This window comes from Palaemon carinicauda, chromosome 7 (genome assembly GCF_036898095.1).
Source record: "Palaemon carinicauda isolate YSFRI2023 chromosome 7, ASM3689809v2, whole genome shotgun sequence".
Taxonomy (NCBI): domain Eukaryota; kingdom Metazoa; phylum Arthropoda; class Malacostraca; order Decapoda; family Palaemonidae; genus Palaemon; species Palaemon carinicauda.
This window is the reverse complement of record NC_090731.1, coordinates 90,329,879-90,337,627: the sequence shown is the minus strand read 5'-3', so window position 1 is coordinate 90,337,627 and position 7,749 is coordinate 90,329,879.

Sequence of the window (7,749 nt, the reverse complement as noted above, 5' to 3'; positions counted from 1 at the left end):
GCTTTTATTTTTGGTATCAACCATTATCATTATTTGTGAAGAATTTTCTTCTTCCTTTTGTAATTTAGGCTCTCTCCTAATACTTTAGCTACCCCTTAAACGTTCTCTCCTACATTAAGTTTTCTTTACCGAAACATCGGGAAAACTATTTCAAATAAACTAAACTTGGTGACCATAGCGTACGCCATGCTCTGACGTCACAGCGTAGATACGCACAGCAAAGCGTGAGGTGGTTCTTTCCTAAAACTTCTTGGGTCGAGATAAAATATTAAACTGGTTTGGAATATAATTTTAATACTGCTGACTTGAAAGCAGCTTTTATTTCTCAATACCAATTAATTTTAAGATGTATGCCCATCGCACCAGCCCATTGCTAACTGATCATTAACTCATTAATTTTTAGCAAGCCAGAATAGGTAGGATTACTGTATAAGTAAATAGACAGCAAGATTTCTTTAAGTATTTTGTGCACAATCCTGCCTCCTATGCACTCCCTACGACAATATATTGCCCTGACCTAAAGGCCCGATATGGCACTTCCACTGGGTTACTCACATATCATGACCCTCACCTGCTTTGGAAGTTGAAGCCAGGTGAACCCTCACGACCCTAGCATAGCCCATTCGTTCGGAAGCTATTGACGTGACCGGCTGACCTACCTGGTCAGTGAGTCTCTGCACCTCTGGCTAACCCCCCCCCCCCCCACCCCCACCCCCGTCCAAAGCTCGACTCACAGTCTCACACCAGGACCTGCGGCTGGAGATAGGAAAGATACAAGCCTAGGAGAGACTATCTACCACAAGCGAGGATTCTAAAAGTGGGTCAGTCAAGGGCGCAACTGTGAAACTATTCGGTCAACAACCATTTGAGGACAAGGACTGTCTTCTGTAAGGAGCGCAGGCAAAAATATGGGTAAATTTTTACATTAAAACAATAGTATTTTCATTAACCTTGGGGAGCCGATGAATGGTAAGTAGAGCAGTTATTACTACGACTACTACTACTACTACCAAGAAAGAGCAAACTGTGAGGAGCTTCCCGTGGCATGGGTCAGAGCAAACGGAACTTAGGAAAATTTACGACGTAAGCTAAACGATTTCTTTTATTATCACGTGTAATAAGATCTGAGCGATTTATTTTTAAGGTTTAAAACTCGTGTACTACTAGTGATCAATTGAACTATGATGTTTAAAATCGTTATGAAACAAAAGGGATAATCTAAAATAAAAACCCCTATGCCCACTTAGTTTTCCCCCCTTTTTAGCTTGGATTAATTTTTACTTAAGTTAGGTCTAACTGGCTGCTACATAATACGGGTTGTGTGCGGTGAGATTGTGTGTACCGTTTTGCATGTCATTCTTGCTTTTGAGACTAGCACAGTCTCGGGGTCACAGGCCACATGTCCGACCCAATTTCAATTATTAATTATTGCAGAAGACCACGAGTCTAATCAACCATATGTCTTATTAATTTGCATTTCTTTTTGTTACATTTTGTGTTTGTTTGATGTTCAGATGTCCATTTCTCTTAATGTAATTTTGTATAATAAATCAAGATTAGGTTCATTAAACCTCGTCGTATTTCTACTCCTCCATTTATTTGGTTATGTTATTATGAATATTTAATTTCGGGACAGTATACCCGATATTTTGAAAGGAGTAAGTAACTAAAAATAAGTGTGTTAGTGAGTGACTTAGTATTAAATATATCTGCTTCGAAGGTAAAGATCCATATTTTTAACTTTTAAACTTTACTTTACATCACTGCTCCCATATTTTGCCATTGTCTCAATAATTACTTAACATTAGATTCCTGTCCAGCATCTCACAGGGGTCCCCGAAACAGAGCCTAAGAGTGTAGATGACCTTAGACCTGACAAAGCTAGAGTAGGCCATCAAATTACTTTTATTTCATGCGTGGAGCTCTCCGGCCTCTGGACAGAGTACAATCCCCCCCCCCTCCCCCTTTTTTTTATTTATTTTTTTATTTTAGAGTGATGGTTAGTGAACTACGTCAGTAAAGTTATTAGCAGGGTGTTTGTGCCCTGAGTGTTAGTGCTCCTTATCCTCCCCTGTTGATCTTTGAGTAACTGACGTAGGGAGACTTTCCTGGACTAACAAGTTCTCACTCAACACTGAAAAAATCTCCACATTATTGATAAAAAAAAAAAAAACTACGTATTATTCATAGCATAAAACAGTTAGAGCTATAGAGCTATAGTCTAAATACGTTTTAGCAGCTTTTTATATTTATTTTTGGTTTACCAACCATTAGTCTCATAATCAATCCTTTATAAGAAATATAGGTGTCTATGACTAGACCTTCTGCTTAGAATTCAGAGATATTTTGGAACTTTTCTTTTGACCATATACAAAAACCTTTCTTCTCTTGGGGAAAGTCTTAATAATATTTATTCTATCTCATTCTATCCTGAAATCAGATTCGATAAAGCCTCATTTACAGTTTTATCAAGTAATTTGTTTTTTTCTTTTCAGATTCATGGCCTTCTTCTTCTGTCTTCCTTCCATCACCTTTCTTCTTTGATTTACCAACATATCCACTCTTGTGTCTTGTTCTCTCCACTTTCCAAAATGTTCTTTATCATTTTCTTTGCACAGGTCACAAACATCATCTTTGTATTTCCACTTGGACAAAAAGATTTGCAGAATGGGTCCCTAGAGGTTGCAAATGAAACAGGGAAAGGAAGAGAAGACGATGGATTGGCGAGCTAAGAAAATTTGCGGGTATAGACTGACATAGAAAGTCTATAAACAGACGGCAGCCGTGGAAGTACATGTCTGAGGGTTTTGTCCTGCAGTGGACTAGTTACGGCTGATGATGATGATGATATATACTGTATATAAACATGTGCTGCTTATGCCAGTAAAATCAAAGTATTTAAGGAAAGAGGTGGGTTATTTTTTTGGCGGGGGGACGTATCATTCAATGAATGGGGGGGGGGGGAGAATTATAAAAGGTTGGAAGCTACTGGATTAAGCTGTGTTCTTATTTAATTTAGTGTTCCAACCTCACATTCTAACAAATAACAACCCATTTGATCAAAGTTTCTTTGCAACATTTATATAGACCTTCAAGTTTCTTTCTAATAATAAGAAAATAAAGTTAATTACATTCCAAATGAGAGAAAATTTCAGGAAAAATACAGAGATGATGTTTGTAACCTGTGCAAAGAAAGTAATACAGAACATTTCGGAAAGTGATGAGAACGAGACACAGGAGTGGATATGTTGGAAAATCACGGCAGAGATTAGCTGGTGGAATGAATACAGAAGAAGGCCACGAATCTGAATAAGAAAAAAAAACAAAACATAATTAATTGTTAAAACTGTAAACTAGGCTTTATCGCAACGGATTTCATGATAGAATGGGATGAAATAAATATTCTTAAGACTTTCCTCAAGACAATAAAGGTTTTTGTTTATGGTCAAATGAAAAGTTCCAAAATATCTCTGAATTCTTAGTAGAAGATCTATATTTCTTATAAAGCAATGATCAAAAGACTAATAGTTTACACCGACAATAACATATAAGAACCACAAATTCCCCAATGACAAAAGCTGGATTAACATCAATAGAACTTTTATGTGCAGTACGCATCAAAATAATTTCATAATATATCGATATTTTAAATGTCTATGTATGTGATTCTTTATAATATAACCTTTAAAATTTGAATTCTATTTTGAAATTAATGTAAATTATACATTTGACAAAATAACACATATATAATAGGGGATTCAATTATTTCTATATGGGATAACTATTTGTATAAGCAATTTTGTCCTTAGAATCGAGGGGCTAATTTGCCTCTATGGAAGTTGGAATAAGAGGAGCGGCAAGAATAAATGAGCAGAGGAAATACTTATATACACTAAATAAACTAATCAAATAATAAAATCAGTTAGATCAAAGCCAAAGATGAAGAAATAAAGAAGAGTGTCACATTAACTGGAAAGAAAGATTGAAAATAAAATGGCTTAGGAGTGTTTGCACAACAGTCAGCCAGCCTCCTAACTTATTAATTTCAGAATATGATTCAAATTTTAACGGGTTTATAATGAAAATAACATATGATGAAATTATTTTGATGGGTAGGCTACTAGTCGCACGTGCAGTTTCTATAGATGAAGAGGCAGAAGAGCCCGTGTCTCGCATAAGGTAGGGCAATCTAAAACGAACCATTCTATTGATGATGTAAGATGATCGCGGATTTATCAACGTAAACATTATAATGACAGGTTCCCTATACATATCTTTTACCTAAATAAAAATGAGTAATGATTGGGCCTACAAGAGTTCCAAACATTTATATACCTAGCCTACAAGTTACAGTAAGAATGTACAGTATATAATTTAGATTCGACCCTGCCTTAATTCAAGACGACAGAAGCTCTTAACTTTCAGGAATTTTGTAAACCATCCAGGAGCTACCTATGATAGAAGTACGGATTAGGTGGAGCTTATAGAATATTTACAAAGTAGCACGAAATTATATATCAAAATTGTAAAAAAATATCTTAAATATCGTATTTTAGACAAATACAAACAATAATTTCCCCATAGCGAAAGGCGATTGGATAAGCATAATTAATTAGTATTTGCCTTTTATTTATATATGTACCTTATTTCCAGGAGGTAGTGAGGCAAGTGGCGGCAGCAGTAGCTCGCCCCAGAACAAGAAGAAGAGCAGCAGCAGCTGTTGTGGCGGCAGCGGTGGTACTTGCAGCCAGAAGAGCTGGAGAAAGAGGGGTAACATCTTGTTTATTGTTGTTGTTCGAGACAGTCACTGACATATTTTTAGGTTAATATTTCTTGATTGCATTAAGTTACACGAAGAGCTACCAAAAGAAATATGTTCTGACAATGTTTTCTGTAGTAATCTATATAATGAATTTCCTTGCTGAAAAGCTGACCTACAAACGAGTTTACTAAACGCTGGTATGTTCAAGCCAAACTTCTTAACCACAGCTTCATATAAGTTTACCCCAAATCTATTTCTCCTACTGTTCACACTTCATATTGATTATATCTCGCCCACCTCAATTACTTAACCTTTGTCCTTCCCTGCACCCTGGCTCCCAGCTACATCTCTTTGAACCAAATTCCATACTTTTCAGTAGCATTCAGGATCTCGGTAGTGAGACAGTAAGACAAAATTCACGACAACTTAGTTCTGTTATATATGGACCTGTTTATAACAAAAAATCCTTACTTGAATCACTTACTTTGCAGATAACCAGCCCATATTCAGGTAACCCAGACAATACTATAAATTCTCTGAGAGATATAAACAGCCGATCCGGAAATGACCCTTACCCTACCTCACTCAGTGACAACGCTACCGTCTTGGTCACAGGCGATGGACCAAACACTGATAACATTAGTCTGACACCAACGTCGGACTTGGGTCAAGAGGTCACGTTAGACAGGGAAAAGGAGAAGGATGGTATTGACATCCCGAGCGAGGAGGACGAGGAAGAGATGACATTCATGAAAGATCTTCTGGTTCTTTGATTCTTGTATTCGCTTTCGGAAGCAGGAGACGATCATCACCAGGTATATCCTAATCAATCATCGCCATGCTTTGAATTGTCTATTTCAAAGGCAAAGTTCAGCTCTAGTATGTCTGTGAGATCATCATTGGTGAACATATGAATTGTAGTATCTTTCAATTAGATTTGTATGGGGTTAGCATCGTAAAATTATTTCCAAGAAGCATTTTTTCTCTAAATATAGATCAGACCATGCAGTGTTCTCTTCTCATTTGTCATTTTTCTAGTGAAAGCTTGGGAAACAGAATTTACAATATGCAGTTTGGAATGACCCACAAAGGAACAACACATACAAATGATAAAAACTGCCATATCAACCCTCATTGACTTGCACAAATGTACAAATATTCACCGTTCCATAACTCTTTTTAGTCTCGGATAAATAGTAAGCTTATGGGGTTTTTCCAATGGTGATGGTGGGTTTCTTCTAAATATCTCATCCAGAATATTATTTCAACAACTGAAGAAAAATAAATTATGATTGGTAATATCTTTATTACTCTACGTTTCATCTTTTATTCCAGACAGGTCTGAATCTATTGAGAATTGGAAAATGTTAACATTTTCGGAGTTTTCCACGTTAACATTACAGTCAGTAATACTGTAAGGATTTTTGCTTTTGTATAGTGATATTCATATAAGGCAATAGTTCTTTTTCTCAAATATTATTAATTCAATCTGTTTCGGAAGCCCTCCAAAATCAATGGAACGTTATCATTATTTTTGTAGGATAGGATTTGTCTTTTAATGGTAGGTATGCATTGCAGTTCTTGATTTTCTCTGTTTATATGGGCTTCTTTTATCTGTAAAAGGATCAAAGGCAAATAATCTAGATCTATTTCATTCATTTCATTTCTATTATTATAAAAATAGCATCGCTTAAATGTAAAGTTTGATTCCAAAAGATCTATTTGAATTCACTCTCCCCAACTAAATTTCAATTTCAACTTTGATTATTAAAGAATTTAAGATTTTTATTGATTCCGTTTTTTTAATAAAATTTCTTTAAGAATATTTTATAGCTGTTTGATATTTTTTGTTTATTTATATCATAAGGAGAGATATTCATATAAGGATGTTTGTTTTGTCCTTCAGATTTCTTACACAAATGTTAAAATCAATTGCCTTGTGGAAGCCAATACCGGCTATGCTCTTCAGCGAGTGCGCTCTTTGTCCTAGAATAAAACTGAAAACTTTAGTTTCATTATTTCCTTCATTTTACGATGTTATCATTATATGCTCATTTACAACACGCCCATGGAAAACAGCATTGTTTTCTTCTTTAATTGTATCGAAATAAAGTTTTTTTTTTCCAACAGATATGCCTTTCTTTGCCTACAATTATCACCGAAGCAAGGTCTTCATTATCACCTCCATACAGCAGACACAACTCTACTAACCTATAGATATATAAGATTTTGCAATTATTTTGTTTACTTGTGAACTAAAGTGTTACATTTGAATACACAAAGGCTCAAAAATACCTTTCCTATTTACATGGGTAGCCTATTTCAAAGTGAAAGAATCTTGGTGAATGAATTACGGAATTTGAGACATATGACGAGATGATGGGGCCAGGGAACCATTCAGCACTGAGGTGCGACTGCGGGATAACCACAGCTATATTGGGATAAAAGGAGCTGAGCAGCTAATTAGACGAAAGAAAAAAAAAGTGGGTGTAACTTGGGATGGTGGCACAAGGGAGAGCAAAGCACAGGTTTCTTTAAAATATACCGTGGCGACAGGTTGGTTTGATCGTTATATAGAGGCTGGAGACACAAAGTTAACGGTAGGCCACGACATTACCCAACTCTCTAGAAGCGCCATTTTTTTTTCCATCAGGACAAGACTTCTCTGGTTATTTTATATATAGAATTTGCTCGTCTATTGTGTTCGATAATTATTTTGCAAGTTAGGGATACTAGAACATAAGAATTAGCATATGCGTTCGTTTGGCTGTACCCTGGTTTATAACTGCTCACTCCGCAAAATAAGTTTGCAGGCACTCTATTGCACAATAGATAGGTGCAAAGCTCCTAATCTTATACTCATGATTGTAATTAAGCTTTTTTTAGTCGTACCTTATATAGAATTATTAATGAATATTTAAATCTTTAATCACTAACTATCTATTTTCATTACGACATAAGCTTTTCGGTATAGTCTTTAGATTCAC